This window comes from Podarcis liolepis, assembly GCF_965112155.1.
Source record: "Podarcis liolepis genome assembly, contig: HAP1_SCAFFOLD_22, whole genome shotgun sequence".
Classification (NCBI taxonomy): domain Eukaryota; kingdom Metazoa; phylum Chordata; class Lepidosauria; order Squamata; family Lacertidae; genus Podarcis; species Podarcis liolepis.
Genome location: NW_028148947.1, coordinates 1,650,798 through 1,661,913, shown reverse-complemented (window position 1 = coordinate 1,661,913; position 11,116 = coordinate 1,650,798).

Here is an 11,116-nt window from a genome sequence, read left to right as displayed (position 1 = left end):
GACAAGATCACTTGCACAGCTTTCCTCCATCTCCACTACGCAGGATTCCACTGGAATGACAAGATCACTTGCCCAGCTTTCCTCCATCTCCACTACGCAGGATTCCTCTGGAATGACAAGATCACTTGCACAGCTTTCCTCCATCTCCACTACGCAGGATTCCTCTGGAATGACAAGATCACTTGCACAGCTTTCCTCCATCTCAACTGTGCAGGATTCCTCTGGAATGACAAGATCACTTGCACAGCCTTCCTCCATCTTAACTGCACAGGATTTGACAAGATCTTCCGCATGGGTTTCCTCCATCTCCACTGCGGAGGATTTCTCTTGAATTACCAGGTCCAGCAGAGAACCACACTTTGAACAAGTAGTAAGACTCTCGCTTTTCCCCGCACTTCCTGGGTTAATCACCACTACAGTTTCTATTTGAGGTGTATCTGTTGTGGTGGTCCTGATGCAACATCTCTCCATCCCAACCAATGCTGCACTCAGCAGCTGGAAACCCCCAGCAATACAGCCTAGATAAATAGAAGGTCCAATATGCTGCTCACTGGGAATTTGAGGCAACTCAAAAGTTTCAGGGAAGTCAATTTCTCCATTTTGTAAGACAGCAGACATGTTCCATATCACGGAAATCAGGATGAGTATCCCTGCTGGTAAGTTCAGCAGAGCTCCAAGCCCAAAAAAGGTTAAGAGAAAATCCTTATGGTTTCTGGTCTCGAACACATTGCAGAGGGCAAATGCCTGTAATCCAAGGGCCGCTGAATTCATAATGGCAGCTAAGGCCATTAAGTCCTGAGCAACAAAAATTTCCCTCGGGAGGTTTGGATGTTGTTCATGGAGCTCTTCACAATGGTAATAATAGTTTCCGTCGTTAGAAGGGTCTTTCAAAAAACAGACCTGCCAGATCCCGATCCAGATGTTTTCAGAGGCAATTCCCTTTATGTTTTCGACACGCCACACTCGCCAGTTGACAATGGCTATTGAGGCAATGCACATCATCCAGGCCATAATATCCATCAGGAATGCACATAAGAGGAGGCAGGACACCAATCTCAGCCACCTGACTACCAGGGAGCCTTCTTTCACCCGCAGGGGGGGGTTGGAGATGAGGGGAGCAGGGGAGACCTTGGAAGACATCCTGGAAACAAAAGAGAAGGCAACATGCAGTGAGAGAGGGAATAACAAGCATGTCTAGTCATTGAAGGACATCTTTCCATGCACAGAAAGAAGCAGCAAAAGAAAGAGTTCCCCTGCTCTCCCCCCCCCACCCCCCGGTTAGGTATAGACATCTGATCCACACATACTTTCTTCCAGCAAACTGCTACTGATTTAATATACAGTGGTGCCTCACAAGACAAAATTAATTCGTTCCGCAAGTCTCTTCGTCTTGCGGTTTTTTCGTCTTGCGATGCACGGTTTCCCATAGGAATGCATTGAAAATCAATTAATGCGTTCCTAGGGAAACCGCCTTCAGACCAGGTCCGGGGACAGTCTGTCCCCGGACCTCTTCTGAAGGCTGGGGGGGGGGACAAGGGCTTTTCTTCCCACCCCCAGCATTTTAAAAAACCCTGGGACAGCGGAGGACTTCTCCGCTGTCCGGGCGATCTTAAAATGATGGCGGGCGGCATTTTAAAATCGCCCCGGGACAGCGGAGGACTTCTCCACTGTCCGGGGCGATTTAAAAGCCCCTGGGAAGGCAGGCAGGGGGGACAAAGACTTTCGCCCCCCACCCGCCTTCAGAAGGTGTTCCCGCCCCCCCCCGCCCGGCTTCGCAGCAGCGCTACGAAGCCCGGTGGCTGGGGCAGGTGTTCCCGCCCCCCGCCCGGCTTCGCAGCAGCGCTACGAAGCCCGGCAGCTGGGGCAGGTGTTCCCGCCCCCCCACCCCGCTTCGGAGCAGCGTTCCGAAGCGGGGTGGCTGGGGTAGGTGTTCCCGCCCCCCCCCCCGCCCGGCTTCGCAGCAGCGCTACGAAGCCCGGCGGCTGGGGCAAGTGTTCCCGCCCCCGCCCCGCTTTGGAGCACCGGGAGAAGCAATCTCCCCGCAGCCGCTTGCTTCAAAAGAGGTCCGGGACCCCTTTTGAAGCAAGCGGCTGCGGGGAGAAGCACAGCCGCTTGCTTCAAAAGAGGTCCGGGGGCAGCGGGAAGCGCTTCCCGCTGCCCCCGGACCTCTTTTGAAGCAAGGGGCGGTGGGGAGAAGCGATCTCCCCGCCGCCCCTTGCTTCAAAAGAGAAGACCCGCTGTCCCCGGGGCAAGCTTCGTTTTGCGAAGCAAGCCCATAGGGAAATTCGTCTTGCGAGGCAACTCGAAAACGAAAAAACCTTTCGTTTTGCGAATTTTTCGTCTCGCGAGGAGTTCGTCTTGCGGGGTACCACTGTACTCTTGCACTGTTGCTGTGAAAATCAGCAACCTGTTGTGGATGGGAGCTGCTCATGTTTCGCTGTCCTGCTATCTGCTACTGCAGCTATCCTTTTCCACCGAGCATAAACACACCTGATGGCTTAGTGAGGAATGCTTAATCCATAAACTTACGTGAAATGCCTTCCTCAGCTACAGTCTAGAGTGCCAGGAACAGAGCAGGTATTTGCTAGGTGCTCCTGAGCCTCAAGAAGACTGAGCTGTTGGCCACTGAGCTGACGTTCGCCTGAGCAGCCAGCCAGCCACAGCAGCAACTGCTCTGCAGAATTCTTAGGTCAGTTACAGTTACAGTTAGAATCCTGACAACAACACAAATCATAACTCCAAGGTACTGGTCATTTGGAACATCAGGAAAGTGGAAAATGGGAGGGAACTCAGTTCCCTTCTTTCCCAATGCAGAGTGTCTTTTCCAGGACACTGTGCAGTTAAAACACGTTCTTCCTGAAGTCAGATTCAGAGCAGTTCCAGCAGTAAAAATGGTGATGTGTGTATCTCAGTACAGATTTGTTTGATGGGCCTGAATGCATTTCATAAAGGATCTCCATGTACAATAAAGGCTAATAGCATGAGGCCCTGAACAATAAGATTTGCCTTGGCAAAATTATTGAAGACTCCTTACAAACCTATCCTTCTTCCCCATCCCATCTTGTTCGGACATTATAGTAAGGGAGAAGATCTTAGCTCTCTTCCTTTGCACTGGGATTACATGAAATTTGTGCCATGGGACCCCATCACTCACACCAATATGGGCAACACCATTTTCAGAACCTAGGTGCCCATGATTTAAAATCGCTTTCCTAAGACACTTCAGTCAAAATATTTGTGTTGCTTCCTTCCTGTTCCTTTCTGTGTTGATGCTCCGAATATGAGCTGCTCAGCTGCATGCAGTTTCCACTGAAGTGTGTGTGTGTGTGTGATTAACATTCGGCCAAACAATGGGCCTAAATCCATCTATTTCACCTGAAATAACTTTGGGAGCCAGCCTTTAAAAATCTAAAGTAGATATCAAATTCAGAGGAATTAAAAGCTGTCATCTTTTTGACTATTTGAAACATCTTAGAACATACACAAATGTTAATGTTTGAAGGAAGGCAGCAAATGGAGCATTGGAGCCATCCATTCATCCCAGGTGTTGTGACCATTGATAATATGAAGCACTTTCACATCGCATGTCAGTGTGCAGTGCTTTTAAAAAGGTAAAGGACCCCTGACAGTTAAGTCCAGTCACGGCTCTGGGGTTGCGCCACTCATTGGCTTTACGGCCAAGGGAGCTGATGTTGGTCCGCAGACGATTTTTCCGGGTCATGTGGCCAGCATGACTAAGCTGCTTCTGGCGAACCAGAGCAGCGCACAGAAACGCTGTTTACCTTACCGCCGGAGTGGTACCTATTTATCTACTTGCACTTTGTAGTGGTTTGGAACTGCTAGGTTGGCAGGAGCTGGGACCGAGCAACGCGAGCTCACCCCGTCAAATACGCAAGTCCAGTTCTCTATCTGCATGACATCCTCCACACCCAAATGCTCTCCCGTTCTGTTTCCCCCACTTAATCAGGATACACCATCTCCATTGAAAACTCTGCTCAGTGACACCCATCCAATAGAAAAGTGCTGACCGTCTTCATGCAGATACACTTCCGTGCAGGGGTTTGGCCGACAAGTTCTTCCTGAGTGTGGGGATGTTTTCAGGGGCTCTTTGCTTTTCCCTGCCTCCACTTTCCTCCTCACCTGAGGAGATCTTGGCCATTCTCTTGACAGGGACCTCCCTTCTCAGGCCGGATTTCTGTTTTCCTTCATTCTTCCTTCTCCCAGTCTGGTTCCCTGAGAAAATAAGAGAGAGGAGGTTTCATGCAAGTCAAGGTGTGCAATGGATCTTCAGGGCATTTGGGAGGAAGAAAAGGTTCAGGAACAAGCGACGCAGCAGCCCCCCAAGCGGAAAAAACACATTTGAACATATCGCTCATGAGATTCGCCCCCCCCCCCTTTTAGGATATATATGCAGAACATCCTACGCTCCTATTAATATAAAAAGTGGGGTATTTCATATGATAAGAACAGAGAAAGCTGTCTTACACGGAACCAGACCAATTTTGGGAAAGTGCTACATGGGCCAGTCCACCAGTTGGCTACCAATGAGAACATAGCAAATCACAAAATGGCTGCCATATGGTGTGGGATGAAATAAATTTGCCTGGCTGTGGGGCGTGAAGGCCGCACCCTGCAAGACCCTTTCCACGTGGCCTAGTCCCAGATTCGCTAGCCCCACAAAAGAGGCTCCTCATGAGGCCAGAGGAACATGGCCTGGCTGTGGGGCATGATTTGAAACCTCCAGTCCCAGTCCAGTGCTCTAACCACTAAACCACACTGCCCCCCATTGCAGTCTATAACAGCCTGGAGGGCCACAGATGCCCCATATTCTCTGGCTCTGAGATTGCCCAAAGTTTCCTTTCTATCCCTTGTTGTGCAAAAAGAAAAATGCCCATGACAAAATGTGACATTTTTGGTTCTTTGGAGACAGTTCTGCTTCTCTCTCTCTCTCTCTCTCTCTCTCTCTCTCTCTCTCCATTTAAAGGAGCCTCATCTCTTTTCCCACCCAACTTCCTCCTGCACCCCCCCCCCCAGCTTCAAGATTTTCATAAAGAACAAACTAACTAACCAACCCATGATTGGAATTTACGAGATTAAGGAGATAATTTATTTTTGTATAAGGAAAATAGATGGGAGGATAAATTAATTGCACAAGGCAAGAATACATTGGATGGCAAATATCAGAAGAAACAAAGATTATGATTTGGGTTCTTAAAATAACACCAACACATGCCTGCCCATTGGATTTCAGAACAAATATGTCTCCGAGAACTACCATTCACAGAGTTCCCTGGGAAGTTGTGGGCATCTCTTTCGAGAGGCAATGCAGTGTGCCTCTGGGGGGTGAAATCAAAGGTTTTCAGCAGGCGCTAGAAGGAAAAACGAAGGAGACGCCTGCGAGAAGCCAAGTTACAGGGAACCAGGCAGAGGCCTTCTCGGTGGTGGCGCCTTCTTCATGGTGATCCACTACTGCTTTAAGGGAGGTTTTGGAATAAGTAGATTTCTTGCTGATCCAAAACACCCACCCACCCCACTCACACATGAAAACAAAGACCACCACAGCCGACTACAAATGAATAACCACACCCTAGGCCAACCCCAACCTCTCTCACCACCAAAGGAACACAAGCGAACGGCCAAGAACCTGCACAAACAACGCTAATACCAAACCCTACATATAGGAAGTAAAATAGAAAAATCGCCACCCAACCCCACCCCACCCCACCCCATCTTCCCACCCCCCCACCTCTTTCCCCTTTTCTTCCTAATGTCTCAACAAATGAAAATGATTTGTAAAAATTTTACATGGGGGGGAAAAACATGAGAGAGAGACATTGCACACTTTTGTAAATCAACAAAATTCTTAATAAATAAATAAATAAATACTAGTTTTGGGGAGAGGGGTGCAAGTAGCTAGCCATGCCTAGGGAACAAAAGAGCCTGGCACCAGCACAAGGCCAACAAACACAAAAAGGAAAAACATCAGTGGGGTACAGGCCAGCTGGGTAACCCTAGCTTCCACTGAGCGCTCCTCACCCAAGCTGAGAAGGGCTCCTGTGCTCTTCTGTGCAATGCTAAGTGCAAGATGTAGGTCTTTGTGACCTTGAGGCACATGCCAGAGGCACTGAGGACAGAGAAGTAGCTGGTGAGTAGTTGCTTGACCGAGGGGGAGAGGACAGCAGAACAGGCGGCTCCTTCAACTCCTCCCAAACACACTCCCACCATCCAATTATAATTCACGTTCCAGAGATTGCACAATGTGGGGAAAACTGTGAAGCCAGCCAATGCCTCTACATAGCTCCATCCTTATTTCAGATATTGCCATATATCAATATATTCCAATACTTAGCAGTTTGCTACTCCCTGTTGCAGGGAGTAACATGTATGATGGTATGTTTGGGGTTTTCCTCCATCTCCACTTCGCAGTTGCTACAGTGGTGCCTCGCAAGACGAAAAGTATTCGTGCCGCGAGTCTTTTCGTCTTGCGATGTTTTTCATCTTGCGAAGCATGGTCCGTCGCAACTGTGCCTCTTCAAGCGGCTTTTTTAAAAAAGCGCAAGACGTTTTCGTCTTGCGAAGCAAGCCCATAGGGAAATTCGTCTAGCGAAGCAATGCAAAACCGAAAAACCCTTTCATCTAGCGAGTTTTTCGTCTTGCGAGGCATTCGTCTTGCGGGGCACCACTGTATTTGACATTTATCTGTTGCGGTGGTCTTGGCGCAAAATCTCTCAATCCCTACAGAACCTAGAGAAAATTTATCTCCGAAGGTGTTACGGAATTACGGGGGGGGGGGCACATCTTTAAAGTTGTTAAATGTTACAAACATTATGCCTGAACCTATCCTTTCGACTTGACAGCTCAGGGAAGATACCAAGCTGTATGAATCCTATAAAATCAACCCCTTTGCCAAGTTCCTCCATTCCAGCACCATTTTGCCCTTGGAAAAAAGACTCTTTCCCCTTCTACCTCCCCAAGCTTGAAGACATGTGTACACACCTCCTGCCCCAGGAAATGCCCAGAGGTGACAATTGGTGGGCTCATTGTTAGCCAAGGGAAGACAAATCTCATCCCCAGACTTGCCTCCGGCTCCAGAGATGCCAAGGAAGTTCTGTTGTACTTTGAGTGGTGGGTACTTAAGACATGTTTGCCCATGATGCTAAGCTTATACTGTACTTGGGTGTTGCCCCGACATAGCTGCCTATGCTAATCTTGTGTAACCCTCCCCTTTTGTGACATGTTAGTGATGTAGCAATGATGTATTGATGATGCTGTTCCTTGATGATGCTAGTTCCTTAGACTGTCCCTGTGGCCGGCTTTTTGGTTTTGTAAGAAAAGCACATTTCACATCAAATTTAGCTGCGGATTAAGCTGGGGGAAGGGAGGGGCCACTCTTTCTCTCCTAAACCTCTCCTGTCCACCACCACCCTTTTCTGGGCACAATTATTTTAGACAGCCCACCCCTGTTTCCTCCCTATGCAGAGTTAAGGCCCAATAAACTGCTATTAAAGGTAAAGGTAAAGGGACCCCTGACCATTAGGTCCAGTCGTGGCCAACTCTGGGGTTGCGGCACTCATCTCGCTTTATTGGCCGAGGGAGCCAGCGTACAGCTTCCGGGTCATGTGGCCAGCATGACTAAGCCACTTCTGGCAAACCAGAGCAGTGCACGGAAACGCCGTTTACCTTCCCACCGGAGCGGTACCTATATATCTACTTGCACTTTGACGTGTTTTTGAACTGCTAGGTTGGCAGGAGCAGGGACCGAGCAACGGGAGCTGACCCCGTCGCGGGGATTCGAACCTCCAACCTTCTGATCGGCAAGTCTTAGGCTCTGTGCTTTAACCCACAGCACCACCCGCGTCCCTATGTTGCTATTACTATTATTATTATTACTATTACTATTACTATTAGCTTTGGAATGGTCATGGGGGGTAATTTGCAGGAAATGTGTGGCTTACTGTGTTTCTTTTTTAAAAAAGATCTATTTGCAAAAGGTATGTATAGAAAATCAATCAATCAATTAGTAATAGGTCCTCAAAGCACCTGGGGAGGTACTGCTGCTAGAAACTATTCTCAGGGTTCTGAAAACCATGAAATTTTCTGGAATTTTTTTTGGAATTTTCAGGATTGGGGGGGGGGGGCTGTTAATAGATGCTGCGGAAATGAATTCTTCTTGTGGTTTCCGTGTACGAGATCCATCCCAGTATATAAGCACTATGGTTTGGAAGGAGGCCAGTTGTTTGGAAAGCACAAGGTCGGCCGAAAAAGACACCCAGACTTTTGTGGACTGTGGCAGATGAGGACAGAGGGAGACTGCGATTTGGGGAGAATGTATCTTATTCTAAGTAAAGCTTAATTCCACAGAAACAGAAAAGATGTTTGACTTTCTAGGAAATGGCACTGCTGTTCAGATAGCAAGTTACCCAACCTCACAATTACTTAGGGTCATGCAAACAGACCAATAGCCCATTCTAGTCCAATGCACTGATGTCCACAAAAACCGGACGGATGACTCAAGGAAGCTTCCAGGCAGGGCTTGAAGGCACTTAGCTCTTCCCCCCTCCCAGAACTGATATTCCAGGACAAACTTTTTTTTATATCAGAACTCTAAAGCGCTATAAGATTTAAAAGAGAGGAAAACCCAGCTGGATGGGCGGGGTCTAACTAAATTATCAATATTATTATTGTTTTATTTTGTGTGTGTGTTTTTATCTTGTATAAAAGATAAAAACATAAAAAACTCAAAGGCATCTTCAAATGTTAAATAAATCCAAGCAGTGAATTGCCAGGACTTGGAAGCCCCCTGGTGATGAAATCACTCTTTCCACCCACCCACCCCCCTTTCAAAAATGTGCATGGAATGAATGAGCTGGCATTCAAATCTATTCTTTTAAAAGCATATTTTCTATTATTATTGGGTCCATTCTGACAAATATTGGGTCCATTCTCTCACTTCTGACCCTTCTTGATTCCCTCATTCCTCGGGGTTGGACTAGATGACCCATGGGGTCCCTTCCAACTCTTCCATTCTATTATTCTCTCGCCTACAATTTCGACACCCGCTTCAGGTTGTACCAATAATACCAGCAGATAAACCACATTTTCTCCAGTTGATGGTCTTTTTTAAAGGGGTAGAAAGGAACGTGGGTTTGTTTTGGAGGTTTTTGTTAGGAAATCCTGACGTCCAGTGGATGGGGAACGCCTGACAGCTGACGTTACACTCCCAACATCCACTTAAAAGCCATATGGTACCTTGAAACGCTTCCCCCAAAGGGATTCTGGGAGCTGTAGTGCTGAGAGCCGTTTGGAGACCCCCTATTACCCTCCCAGAACTCCCATTCCCAGAGTTCCCTGGGAAGTTGTGGGCATCTCTTTCGAGAGGCAATGGAGTGTGCCTCTGGGGGGGTGAAATCAAAGGTTTTCAGCAGGCGCTAGAAGGAAAAACGAAGGAGATGCCTGCGAGAAGCCAAGTTACAGGGAACCAGGCAGAGGCCTTCTTGGTGGCGGCGCCTTCTTCATGGTGATCCACTACTGCTTTAAGGGAGGTTTTGGAATAAGTAGATAGATTTCTTGCTGATCCAAAACACCCACCCACCCCACTCACACATGAAAACAAAGACCACCACAGCCGACTACAAATGAATAACCACACCCTAGGCCAACCCCAACCATATGCTTTTTTAAAGAACAATTTGATGCATCTCGTATTTTTTTGGGGGGGGGATGAATACCCCCCCCCCGCCGCGGCTGCCACCCCAAGCCTTGCACACACCTGCCCGAAGCACGGGGCAACCTCCAAGTTTCCAAACGCCCAACTTATTTAAAGGACTATGTTGTTGGACCTGTATCACTGTTGGTCTAAGTATGGGAAATGTAACCGATATGCTTTTGTGCCTAATTGAACCATTACGTGTAGTGCTGTATATAAGGAAACCATTACGATTGTAACTAACGCCTTATCTCGGTAGGGAGGGGTGTTATGTACTAAAGTTCTCACCCTGGGCCAGCAGGGGGATAGTCTAGATAGTTTTCACTCAGGTCCACGTCAGTTATTTTAGGCGGGAAACCCTGGGTTGTTGTTGCTACAATGTTGACAGCCGGCTGCCTATAAAAGCAGGCCGGCTGAGCTGTTTGCTGTACAGTTCTGTCCAGCTTACAATTAAGAGCTTCTCTGGAGAAATCACTGTGTCATCTGCTATGTTCGCCTGCAACTTAACAGGTTGGTTAGTTAGTTAGTTCTTTATGGAAATCTTGAAGCTGTGTGCAGGAGGAAGTTGGGTTTGAAAAGGGGTGAGGCTCCTTTAAATGGAGGGGGGGGAGCAGAACTGTCTCCAAAGAACCAAAAATGTCACATTTTGTCATGGGCATTTTTCTTTTTGCACAACAAGGGATAGAAAGGAAACTTTGGGCAATCTCTGAGCCAGAGAATACGGGGCATCTGTGGCCCTCCAGGCTGTTATAGACTGCAATGGGGGGCAGTGTGGTTTAGTGGTTAGAGCACTGGTCTGGGACTGGAGGTTTCGAATCATGCCCCACAGCCAGGCCATGTTCCTCTGGCCTCATGAGGAGCCTCTTTTGTGGGGCTAGCGAATCTGGGACTAGGCCACGTGGAAAGGGTCTTGCAGGGTGCGGCCTAATAGGAGCACGGGATGTTCTGCATTTATATCCGCGGGGGTGGGGGTGGGGCGAATCTCATGAGCGATATGTCCAAATGTGTTTTTTATGCTTGGGGGGCTGCTGCGTCGCTTGTTCCTGAACCTTTTCTTCCTTCCAAATGCCCTGAAGATCCATTGCACACCTTGACTTGCATGAAACCTCTTCTCTCTTATTTGCTCAGAGAACCAGACCGGGAGAAGGAGGAATGAAGGAAAACAGAAATCCGGCTTGACAACGGAGGTCCCTGTCAAGAGAATGGCCAAGATCTCCTCAGGTGAGGATGAAAGGGGAGGCAGGGAAAAGCAAAGAGCCCCTGAAAACATCCCCACACTCGGGAAGAAGTTGTCGGCCAAACCCCTGCACGGACATGTATCTGCAGGAAGACGGTCAGCACTTTTCTATTGGATGGGTGTCACTGAGCAGAGTTTTCAATGGAGATGGTGTATCCTGATTAAATGGGGGA